This window comes from Eriocheir sinensis, unplaced genomic scaffold (assembly GCF_024679095.1).
Source record: "Eriocheir sinensis breed Jianghai 21 unplaced genomic scaffold, ASM2467909v1 Scaffold701, whole genome shotgun sequence".
NCBI lineage: Eukaryota > Metazoa > Arthropoda > Malacostraca > Decapoda > Varunidae > Eriocheir > Eriocheir sinensis.
The window spans coordinates 175,653-188,666 of record NW_026112056.1 but is presented as its reverse complement, the minus strand read 5'-3'; positions in this window follow the sequence as shown (position 1 = coordinate 188,666).

The following is a 13,014-nucleotide window of genomic DNA, read 5'->3' as shown; positions in this document are numbered from 1 at the left end:
TCTCACGTCATTAGCCGAAGATGTGTTTGTTGATTCACGAGTCCCTCGATGAATAAGACACCCCGGAGTGGACACAGTGGTGACAGAGGACAGGGAGACACAATTAGAGCCGCAGTGATAGGAACGTAGACCCGATGGGACACAATTGCTCTATAAGCCTCAAGAACACGGCATCAACAGACATACTGGAAAACTCAAAGTGCCAGTCAGTATCATGCAGGTGAGAGTCTGTTGTCCTGTGTTCACCCTGTGCCAGGCATACTCAGTCACAGGACTGGAGGTACCTTTGCTCCGTACCCGCTTGGAAACAGTACCTACTGAAAAATCAATGGGGAGTGACCACAGTTGGGAAAATTACCCGGTACATCCACATCTCCAACCATCCGAAGTCAGAATTAAGTCTAATATGTTGCCAGATGTGACAAAAGTTGGGTCAGACGCCCACTGGTGCAGAGGAGACATGAAGCAGTGCATGAATGGCTGGTGGAGTGGCGGCCAGTGTACTGACGGGGGCCTTCCTTGATGCCAGGCAATTAGAGGCAAGTTGAAATCTCCAAAAATAATTACTTCCTTAGATTGTTATAAATAAAATTCGTTTGTACAACTAATGGGCTGGGTCATCGGAGCAGGACGCAGGGAGACAGGGAGACACTTAAAACCGTACAGCAACGTTGCCATGGCCTGAACAGCCGCCAAAACTTACAAGAATAAGATGCAATGCCTGAAATGTTCCCTGGAATACACCACTACTGAGTATAAATGAATGTAATGGTTCAGAGATCTCCCAGCAGGACGCGTTGAGATGTATTGAAGAGAGGTGTTGTATGCATGCCAGTGCGTGTGTGCTTCATAAGTATTGGGGAGTGTATGATATAGAGAGTTTTGAGATGTATTGAAGTAGCCAGCAGCAGCAGCATCCAGTCTCCTCCTGTCATGTCAGTCATCACATCACTTCACATTCATCTCTTCCTTTCTTCATGTCTTTTTCTCCTTTTCCCTTCCCGTGTGCCTTCTTCATTCCTCAGGAGTTCACGCCATGCAAGTCAACCGTTCTACTTTCCTTTGGCATGCTAGTTTGCGCTGGCAGAGCCAAAGAAGCAATTGGGTTCTTCACTGAACTGTACCTGCCATCTGGTGGCCCTGCTGGAACCACCAAAATAAATATACATCTGTAAGGTGCTGTGGTGGGTCTCCTGAAGGATATTAATTATGTAAGGTGCTGTGGTGGGTGTGTTATGAAGGGTATTACATCTGTAAGGTGCTGTGGTGGGTGTGTTATGAAGGGTATTACATCTGTAAGGTGCTGTGGTGGGTGTGTTATGAAGGGTATTACATCTGTAAGGTGCTGTGGTGGGTGTGTTATGAAGGGTATTACATCTGTAAGGTGCTGTGGTGGGTGTGTTATGAAGGGTATTACATCTGTAAGGTGCTGTGGTGGGTGTGTTATGAAGGGTATTACATCTGTAAGGTGCTGTGGTGGGTGTGTTATGAAGGGTATTACATCTGTAAGGTGCTGTGGTGGGTGTGTTATGAAGGGTATTACATCTGTAAGGTGCTGTGGTGGGTGTGTTATGAAGGGTATTACATCTGTAAGGTGCTGTGGCAGCCTCACAGTGTCTGTCAACTTCACAGTGTGTCAACCTCACAGTGTCTGTCAACTTCACAGTGTGTCAACCTCACAGTGTCTGTCAACTTCACAGTGTGTCAACCTCACAGTGTCTGTCAACTTCACAGTGTGTCAACCTCACAGTGTCTGTCAACTTCACAGTGTGTCAACCTCACAGTGTCTGTCAACTTCACAGTGTGTCAACCTCACAGTGTCTGTCAACCTCACAGTGTCTGTCAACTTCACAGTGTGTCAACCTCACAGTGTCTGTCAACCTCACTGTGTATGTCAACCTCACAGTGTCTGTCAACTTCACAGTGTGTCAACCTCACAGTGTCTGTCAACTTCACAGTGTGTCAACCTCACAGTGTCTGTCAACCTCACTGTGTATGTCAACCTCACAGTGTCTGTCAACTTCACAGTGTGTCAACCTCACAGTGTCTGTCAACCTCACAGTGTGTCAACCTCACAGTGTCTGTCAACCTCACAGTGTGTCAACCTCACAGTGTATGTCAACCTCACAGTGTCTGTCAACTTCACAGTGTGTCAACCTCACAGTGTCTGTCAACTTCACAGTGTGTCAACCTCACAGTGTCTGTCAACTTCACAGTGTGTCAACCTCACAGTGTCTGTCAACCTCACAGTGTGTCAACCTCACAGTGTCTGTCAACCTCACAGTGTGTCAACCTCACAGTGTATGTCAACCTCACAGTGTGTTCAACCTCACAGTGTCTGTCAACATCACAGTGCCATTCAATCTTACAGTTTCAGTGTCTGTCAACCTCACAGTGTCTGTCAACCTCACAGTGTCTGTCAACCTCACAGTGTCTGTCAAACTCACAGTGTCAGTCAACCTCACAGTGTTTCAACCTCACAGTGTCAACCTCACAGTGTCTGTCAACCTCACAGTGTCTGTCAACCTCACAGTGTCTCAGCCAAACCGTGTCATTTAACCTCACAGTGTCTGTCAACCTCACAGTGTCTCAGCCAAACCGTGTCATTTAACCTCACAGTGTCTGTCAACCTCACAGTGTCTGTCAACCTCACAGTGTCTGTCAACCTCACAGTGTCTCAGCCAAACCGTGTCATTTAACCTCACAGTGTCTGAACCCTCACAGTGTCTGTCAACCTCACAGTGTCTCAACCTCACAGTGTCTGTCAACCTCACTGTGTGAACCTCACAGTGTCTGTCAACCTCACAGTGTCTGAACCCTCACAGTATCATTCAACCTCACAGTGTCTGAACCCTCACAGTGTCATTCAACCTCACAGTGTCTGGACCCTCACAGTGTCATTCAACCTCACAGTGTCAACCTCACAGTGTCTGAACCTCACAGTGTCATTCAACCTCACAGTGTCTGGACCCTCACAGTGTCATTCAACCTCACAGTGTCTGTCAACCTCACAGTGTCATTCAACCTCACAGTGTCATTCAACCTCACAGTGTCATTCAACTCACAGTGTCTGTCAACCTCACAGTGTCATTCAACCTCACAGTGTCTGAACCCTCACAGTGTCATTCAACCTCACAGTGTCTGAACCCTCACAGTGTCATTCAACCTCACAGTGTCATTGAACCTCACAGTGTTATTCAACCTCACAGTGTCATTCAACCTCACAGTGTCTGAACCCTCACAGTGTCATTCAACCTCACAGTGTCTGAACCCTCACAGTGTCATTCAACCTCACAGTGTCTGAACCCTCACAGTGTCATTCAACCTCACAGTGTCTGAACCCTCACAGTGTCTGAACCCTCACAGTGTCATTCAACCTCACAGTGTCTGAACCCTCACAGTGTCATTCAACCTCACAGTGTCAACCTCACAGTGTCATTCAACCTCACAGTGTCTGAACCCTCACAGTGTCATTCAACCTCACAGTGTCTGAACCCTCACAGTGTCATTCAACCTCACAGTGTCTGAACCCTCACAGTGTCTGAACCCTCACAGTGTCATTCAACCTCACAGTGTCTGAACCCTCACAGTGTCATTCAACCTCACAGTGTCTGAACCCTCACAGTGTCATTCAACCTCACAGTGTCTGAACCCTCACAGTGTCATTCAACCTCACAGTGTCTGAACCCTCACAGTGTCATTCAACCTCACAGTGTCTGAACCCTCACAGTGTCATTCAACCTCACAGTGTCTCAACCTCACAGTGTCATTCAAACTCACAGTGTCTGAACCCTCACAGTGTCATTCAAACTCACAGTGTCTGAACCCTCACAGTGTCATTCAACCTCACAGTGTCTGAACCCTCACAGTGTCATTCAACCTCACAGTGTCTGAACCCTCACAGTGTCATTCAAACTCACAGTGTCTGAACCCTCACAGTGTCATTCAACCTCACAGTGTCATTCAACCTCACAGTGTCATTCAACCTCACAGTGTTATTCAACCTCACAGTGTCATTCAACCTCACAGTGTCATTCAACCTCATAGTGTCATTCAACCTCACAGTGTCTGAACCCTCACAGTGTCATTCAACCTCACAGTGTCTGAACCCTCACAGTGTCATTCAACCTCACAGTGTCTGAACCCTCACAGTGTCATTCAACCTCACAGTGTCTGAACCCTCACAGTGTCTGAACCCTCACAGTGTCATTCAACCTCACAGTGTCTGAACCCTCACAGTGTCATTCAACCTCACAGTGTCATTGAACCTCACAGTGTTATTCAACCTCACAGTGTCATTCAACCTCACAGTGTCTGAACCCTCACAGTGTCATTCAACCTCACAGTGTCATTGAACCTCACAGTGTTATTCAACCTCACAGTGTCATTCAACCTCAGAGTGTCATTCAACCTCACAGTGTCTGAACCCTCACAGTGTCATTCAACCTCACAGTGTCTGAACCCTCACAGTGTCATTCAACCTCACAGTGTCTGAACCCTCACAGTGTCATTCAACCTCACAGTGTCTGAACCCTCACAGTGTCATTCAACCTCACAGTGTCTGAACCCTCACAGTGTCATTCAACCTCACAGTGTCTGAACCCTCACAGTGTCATTCAACCTCACAGTGTCATTCAACCTCACAGTGTCATTCAACCTCACAGTGTCTGAACCCTCACAGTGTCATTCAACCTCACAGTGTCTGAACCCTCACAGTGTCATTCAACCTCACAGTGTCTGAACCCTCACAGTGTCATTCAACCTCACAGTGTCTGAACCCTCACAGTATCATTCAACCTCACAGTGTCTGAACCCTCACAGTGTCATTCAACCTCACAGTGTCTGGACCCTCACAGTGTCATTCAACCTCACAGTGTCTGAACCCTCACAGTATCATTCAACCTCACAGTGTCTGGACCCTCACAGTGTATTTCAACCTCACAGTGTCTGAACCCTCACAGTGTCTGAACCCTCACAGTGTCATTCAACCTCACAGTGTCTGAACCCTCACAGTGTCATTCAACCTCACAGTGTCTCAACCTCACAGTGTCTCAACCTCACAGTGTCTGAACCCTCACAGTGTCTGTCAACCTCACAGTGTCTCAACCTCACAGTGTCTGTCAACCTCACTGTGTGAACCTCACAGTGTCTGTCAACCTCACAGGGTCTGTCAACCGTAGCGTCTGTCAACCTCACAGTGTCTGTCAACCTCACTGTGTGAACCTCACAGGGTCTGTCAACCTTAGCGTCTGTCAACCTCATATTGTCTGTCAACCTCACTGTGTGAACCTCACAGGGTCTGTCAACCTTAGCGTCTGTCAACCTCACAGTGTCTCAACCTCATATTGTCTGTCAACCTCACTGTGTCAACCTCACAGGGTCTGTCAACCTTAGTGTCTGTCAACCTCACAGTGTCTCAACCTCATATTGTCTGTCAACCTCACAGTGTGAGCCTCACAGGGTCTGTCAACCTTAGCGTCTGTCAACCTCACAGTGTCATTCAACCTTACAGTGTGTCAAGGAGAAGGGTAGGAGGGAGGGGTGGGAGTAGGGGAAGCCAGGGGCGGACCATCGCTGTTTAAGACACTTGAGAGAGGGGTGTGTTGTGTTGTTGGTAGGGGTTGGGCCTATATGTGGTGGTGGGGGTTGGGAGGGGTTACGTGGGGTTGTGGGGGGGTTAAAGTGGGTTATAATAGGGTTATAATAGGTTTAGATTTCACCGCATGACACCCCTGCTCCTAGCATGAAAATTGCTCTGGTCTCGTTAGTAAAAACATAACCATAACAATGTGCGTATGTGGGTTTGGGGGGTTATGGGATTTTGGGGGCTATGTGTGTGGTTGCCGAGGGGCTATGAGGGGTTGGGAATGGTTACAGTGGCGACTCCTGGCAACTATAGGGTGCCATTTCTATGCCCTCATAGTCACTCTATTAGCTTATGTCAAAAGTATAAGGATCCTCTGAAAAAGTATAAACATGCCCCGCTATGTGCTGCCCCCTTTTGGCAAGCATGCGCTGTATAAGGGTATTATGTCATCGCTATGAGGGTAACCACGTCTACTATTTCTAAAGGTCTAATAGGAGCTTATTCAGGTTCTATTGACTGTTTTCTTTGGTTCAGAGTAAAGAAGAAAGGTTAATCTACCACCAGGGTTGTTAAGCTACTCTTGGAAACGCCCACAACGCCCACGAAAGCCTTGTCAAATGGGAGGTCACTGGGTCCATGCGAGGAGAGACACGGCCGGCGGGGTGACCACGTCGAGTATTTCTAAAGGTTAAATAGGAGGTCAATCGGGTTCTCGTTAGTATTTTTGCACATTCAGGGTAAACAAAAAAGGTTAAACTACCACCAGGGTCACCAAACTACCCCTGGAAACGCCCACAACGCCCACGAAAGCCTTGCCAAATGTGCATACGTGGGTGCCAACGGGTTCAGGAAGAGCCACAAAGACGTCGCGGGTGACCACGTCGACTATTTCTAAATGCTAAAAATGAGCCTAATCGCGTTCTCATGACTGTGTTCTCAGGTTCATGGTAAAGAAGAAAGGTTAAACTATTACCAGGGTTATCAAACTACGCCTGGAAACGCCTACAATGCCCACGAAAGCCTTGTCAAATGGGCGTATATGGCCGCCCGGCAGGTCCTTGGGTACAGACGAGAAGACACAGGGACGGTGGAGGTGACCAGGTCGACTATTTCTAAAGCTCAAATAGGAGGTCAATCGGGTTTGCATGAGTGTTTTTGCACATTCAGGGTAAGGAAGAAAGGTTAAATCACCACCAGGGTCATCAAACTACCCATGGAAACGCCCACAACGCTCAAGAAAAGCTTGTCAAATGTGCTTATGTGGGGGCCGAGCTCGACATGACAGAAAGACGGCGGGCCGCGGGGGCGAACATATCCACTATTTCCAAAGGCTAAAAATGAGTCTAATCGCACTCTATGGACTGTTTTCTTAGGCTCATGGTAACGAAGAAAGGTTAGTCTTCCACCAGGGTCATTAAGTTACCCCAGGACACGCCCACAACGCCCATGAATGCCTTGTCAATAGGGCGTTCTTGAGCTCCGAAAGGTTAGCCAGAGGTCACGGAGTACGCTGTGAGGTGGCTGGTGACCGCTTCATCTATTTCCCTTGTGGGTGGTTTTGTGGATTTTCTGCTGCGTTTTATTCGTTTTGGGCGTGATAGAGTTGTTTTCGTAGACATAGGGAAGCTGTGTGCCTAAGAGAGCAAGTAATTGGTCTTCCCGTGGCCATAGAATAAATAGGTTGAGTAATATATGAATGGGTGATGCACTCTTGCAAGACGCCTCCGCCTCGCAAAATAACTATTTTCAAAGGCCAAAAAGTAGATTAACGGGTTCTCATGACTGTTTACTTAGTTTCAGGGTGAAGAAGAAGGGTAAGACTACAACCAGACTCATTAACTACCCCTGGAAACGCCCACAACGCCCACGAAAGCCTTGTCAGATATGTTTCCTCAGACGCCTCCGCCCCTCACATTAACTATTCTCAAAGGCCAGAAAAGAGGTCAATCGGTATCTATTGACCATTTTTTAAAGTTCACAGTAAAGTGGAAAGGTCAAACTACCACCAAGGTCATAAAACTACCCCTGGTAACGCCCACAACGCCCATGAAAGCCTTGTCAAATACGTATTCGCACATCACCTATTTCTTAAGGCCTAATAACATCTTTTTCCTTATTTTCCCTCCATGAATCATAGTAATAACATCAATAATAATTAAAAAATAATTATAACTTTATTTATAGTAATCCCGTGGACTCGGCGTACAAAACCATCGGCGGCTCAGTCCCCATCAGTTCCCGCGCGGCGTCCCTGATGGTGCTCCTGTGACCCGTGATATTAAATCCTTTTTATCGTTTTCCGACAAATTACGCGGTGCCAGCGAACCACAGTGCCAGGGAAGAAAGAAGAGGTGCCAGAGATTACACAGTGTCAATCCCATCCCTGGAAAAGCTTATATCATGCGGAAAATTGGGTGAGAAGTGGAGGGGAGGGAAAGTGCCACCGTGGGTAAATTTCAACCTTGTATTTGTACATTTTTAGGCGAATTACGTGTTCCCGGAATGTTGTGGTGCCATAGAAAGGAAGAAGTGGTGCCAGTGGTTATACTGTGCCATTTCTAACCCCCTGGAAGGCTGAAATAAGATAAAAAATAAGGGAAAAGTGAAAATGGCGGGGTGTCATGTCTGACACCCCTCTTCAGCACCATATATATATTTTTTCTCATTTTTAAAGTAAATTGCGTTTCCTCAAAGTGCCGCAGTGCCATGCAAAGAAAGAGGAGGTGGCATAGATCATACAGTGCCAATCTTAACGCGTGGGAATGCTAAAATAAGGTTGAAAAAAGAGAAAAGCGGAGGGTGGAGGGCAAGACAGCGGGGAAGTCGTGTGTTGAAAAGGAAAATTAACGAAAAAAAAATAGAAAATGATAGCAAGGAAAAGACAAGGGGAAGAGCGTGTGGAAATGCTTAGAAAATAATGAAGTAAGATTCGTGTGAAAATTAGTGAGAAATAGCCTAGAAAATAATAGTAAGGTAAAGTCATGTGAAAATTGGTTAGAAAATGCTTAGAAATAATGGAAAGGAAAAATAAGGTCCAAAATATAAAGTGATACTCAAATAATGAGAAAAAGCTTGGATATTAATAATAAGGAAACATTAGTTAAAAATAATGTGAAAGTAAGAAAATGCCTAGAAAATTCGAAAAAAATAAAATAAGGTAAAATAATGTGAAAGTGTTAGGAAATCCTTAGAAAATTATAATAAATTAAATTAAGGAAACATTAGTTAAAAATAATGTGAAAGTAAGAAAATGCCTAGAAAATTAGAAAAAAGTAAAAAGGTAAAATAATGTGAAAGTATGTTAGGAAATCCTTAGAAAATTATAATAAATTATATTAAGGCAAAATGTGAAAATTTGTTTCGAAATGCTTAGAAAATTAAAATAAGGAAAAATGAGGTAAAATAATGTGCAAATAAGTTAGAAACATCTTAGAAAATAATAATTATAACAATAATAATGATGATGATGAAAATAATAATAATAGATAATGGTGATAGTGAAAGTGTCTGTGCATGTGTGTGCGCGTGCGGTTATATCGTTAATATTTTGTCACGAATTTAATTATATAGGTATATGTTGCAAGAACAGGAAGAAGAAAAAAAAGAACTACATCTACATCATGGGTTAGGTGAGTGTTATTATTATTATTATTATTATTATTTTTCTCAATTCCTCTACTTCCTCTTTTTATTCTTTTTCTATTTCTTCCTCTTTTTTTCTCTTCCTCTCCCTCTTTTTACTTTTCGACCTACTTTTTTCTTCTTGCTATTCTTGTCCTTTTCTTTTACTTTTTTCTATTATTATTATTATTATTATTATTATTATTATTATTATTATTATTATTATAATTAGATGATGATGGTGTGTCCTTTTCAGCTGACTGAGAAGGGGAGAAGGGGGGGACAGCTGACTCTCTCTCTCTCTCTCTCTCTCTCTCTCTCTCTCTCTCTCTCTCTCTCTCTCTCTCTCTCTCTCATTACCTTCTCTTTTCATTCTCCTTCTTTTCATTCTATATATTATATTTTCTTCTATTTCATTCTTTCTTCCTTTACTTCCTTGTTTTCTTTCAGAGATAGAGAGAGGAGGAAGGAAGAAGAGGGAGTGTGTTGGGGATGTACCTCCTCTTCCCCCTCTAGGCGGTTACTCCTCCTCCTCCTCCTCCTCCTCCATTCTTCCCCATCCCTTCTTCCCTCCTTCCCTCTTTCATTCATTCTCTATATGATATCTTGTTATTTGTATCATATTTCTCCTCTTCCTTCCTCTTTCTTTCTCTCTTCTTTCGTTCTCTCCTACCTTCCTTCCTTCCTTCCCTCCTTCCTTCCTTCCTTCCCTTAATTAATACCTCCATGTACGTTAGTTTGCTATAAAATTACTTATGAATTGTCCACCACCACCACTACTACTACTACTACTACTACTACTACTACTACTACTACTACTACTACTACTACTACTACTACTACTACTACTACTACTACTACTACTACTACTACTACTACTACTACTACTACCACCACCACTACTACTACTACTACTACTACTACTACTACTACTACCACCACCACCACCACTACTACTACTACTACTACTACTACTACTACCACCACCACCACTACTACTACTACTACTACTACTACTACTACTACTACTACCACCACCAGCACCACCACCACCACCACCACTACTACTACTACTACTACTACTACTACTACTACTACCACTACCACTACTACTACTACTACTACTACTACTACTACTACTACTACTACTACTACTACATAACAAGTTGATTGTGTTACTGTCGGTGTTAATCTTACCTTCAGAAAGAGGAAGATAGATGATGAGGAGGAGGAAGAGGAGGAGTGTTTTAACTGGATGCATTGAAAGGGTAGGAGAGGAAGAGGAAGACGAGGAGGAGGAGGAAGAATGAAGAGGAGAAGGAAATGTATGTAGGAGGAAGAAGAAGAGGGGAAGGGGGAAAGTTAGGAAGGAAAATATATGGAAGAGGAAGAAGAGAGAGGGAAGTTAAATATTTGAGGAGAGAAAGAAGAATAGAAGGAGAAGGAAATTGGAGATGGAAGAGGAAGAAGAATAGGGGAGAGTTAAGAAGGAAAATGAGAGAAAGAGGAAGAGGAAGAAGAGGAGAAAGAGGGAAAATACATAAATATGTAGAGAAAGAAGAATAGATGGAGAAGAAGGAAGAGGAGGAAGAGAAGGAAAGTTAGGAAGGAAAATAAGAGGAAGAGGAAGAAGAGGAAAGAAAAAATAGGAGGAGAAGGGAGAGGAGGGAAGAACGACGAAAATGAAGCGAAGAAGAGGAAGAGGAGGAGGAGGAATATGGAAAAAAAAGAGTAGGAGGAGGAGGAGGAAAAAATAGAGGATTCCCCTATGACATCATGTACTTTTAAGAGAAGGGAAGGAGGAGGAAACATGGAAATGCCGGCAACAGAAAACTATTGGCCATATATGTATTGGCTCATTATGAGGTTGCCCGCTTTTGTGAATCAATCTGCTCGGCAGCCACTCTGGACCTCGGGAGCAGATGGAAGCACCTCGATATTCTTTTTACTCCTGACGCAACGAAATGACGGTCGACTCGATTTTTGAAGTTGATGACTTTCGCATTTACACTTCTGAGGGAAGATTGTTCCAGTGGCGGATGACTCGGTTTGAAAAGAAACTCCTTCAAATGTCTGTGTTACATCGACTCGACTGAATGGGTAAACCGTTACTTGTAGTTCTTGAGATGGTTTGCAGTTCAAAGAATTTGGAGTAATCGACGTTATTGACTTTTCTTAGGTACTTGAAGACTTGAATCTTATTCCCTCGTAGGCGTCTTTTCTCCAATGTAAAGAGATTGAGTCGCTTAAATACTTCCTCATACGGTTGAACCCTTAAGGTTGGAATCATCTTCGTGGCGCGTCGTTGAATCCTTTCCAGTAAAACAATGTCCTCTCTGTAATTAGGAGACAGAACTGTACTGCATACTCGAGGTGCGATCCTAAAATGGAATTATACAAGGTCAGCATCACGTCTGGGGTTTTACACTCGAACTTCCTCGCTATGAACCCGAGCATAGTGCTGGGCTGTTGGCTTTGATATAATTATGCCTGCATCGCCTGCAGAGGTTTCCCATTCATGATGTATGCATGGTTACTCTTTCTGGCGCCAATGTGCATGACTTTGCACAAGGACATTTAGAGGAGGAGAAGGAGGAGGCTTATGTAAAGGAATTTAAGGAAGTGTTTCAAGGTTACACAGAGAGAGAGAGAGAGAGAGAGAGAGAGAGAGAGAGAGAGAGAGAGAGAGAGAGAGAGAGAGAAGGATGAACATAACAACAGAAGGGATGACCGCTCTCTCTCTCTCTCTCTCTCTCTCTCTCGTCACGAGTTTGTACCCAAACAGCTTTTGAAAATTTATCGTTTTTCTGTCAATACGAGAGAGAGAGAGAGAGAGAGAGAGAGAGAGAGAGAGAGAGAGAGAGAGAGAGAGAGAGAGAGAGAGAGAGAGACACACACACACACACACACACACACACACACACACACACACACACACACACACACACACACACACACACACACACACACACACACACACACACACACACACACACACACACACACACACACACACACACACACACACACACACACGCACACACACACAGACACGCACAAACACACACGCAGTGGGCATATTCTCTAATCACAAAAGCCAGAAAAAAACATTAAAAAATCCTGAAAAATATAATTTCTATGCCATTTATGTTTATGTTACAGTCATTTTGAGGAGCTATTTATTTTGCAAAATGCCCGGTCATTTTGAGAAATGACCAAAACTGTGGTGAATTTACAAAAAAACATGACGCTTAAATATTTGGGCATTTTCATGAAGGCCCCAGTTATGGTAATTTTGCCGCAATGCGCGGCCCAAGCCTTCCCCATGAGCCCCGCCGCTGCCATGCCTGATAGTAATGGTGACTATTGCAATGTGAAGGAGTAACAATAACAACAATATCTCTCATAACAATAAAGATAATTATAATATCATTATTTATTACAAAATGATCGCAATAAAAATATTTCGAAATGTACATCACTGAGTGCCGGGAATCGAACCGATGTCTTCAGAACAGAAGTCTGGGTAGCGAACCAACTGGTCCTCCGATAAGCTAAAATCAAAGATCGTTGGGCCTTTTTTTTCGATTTCCGCCGCTCGGTGGTGTACATTTCGATATTGCTCACTGCGTTGTTACAGTTTCTCCAAAATAAGAACATTCGTAAAAGAAGCAGAGCGTGGCTTCGATCCACGGCCTCTGGAGGGCACCAGCGCGCTACCGATTACGCTACTCTGCTAATTTCTAAAAGACTGATAAAATCAATATAAACCTGATGTCACACAGAACGCTGCCTTGACACAAATC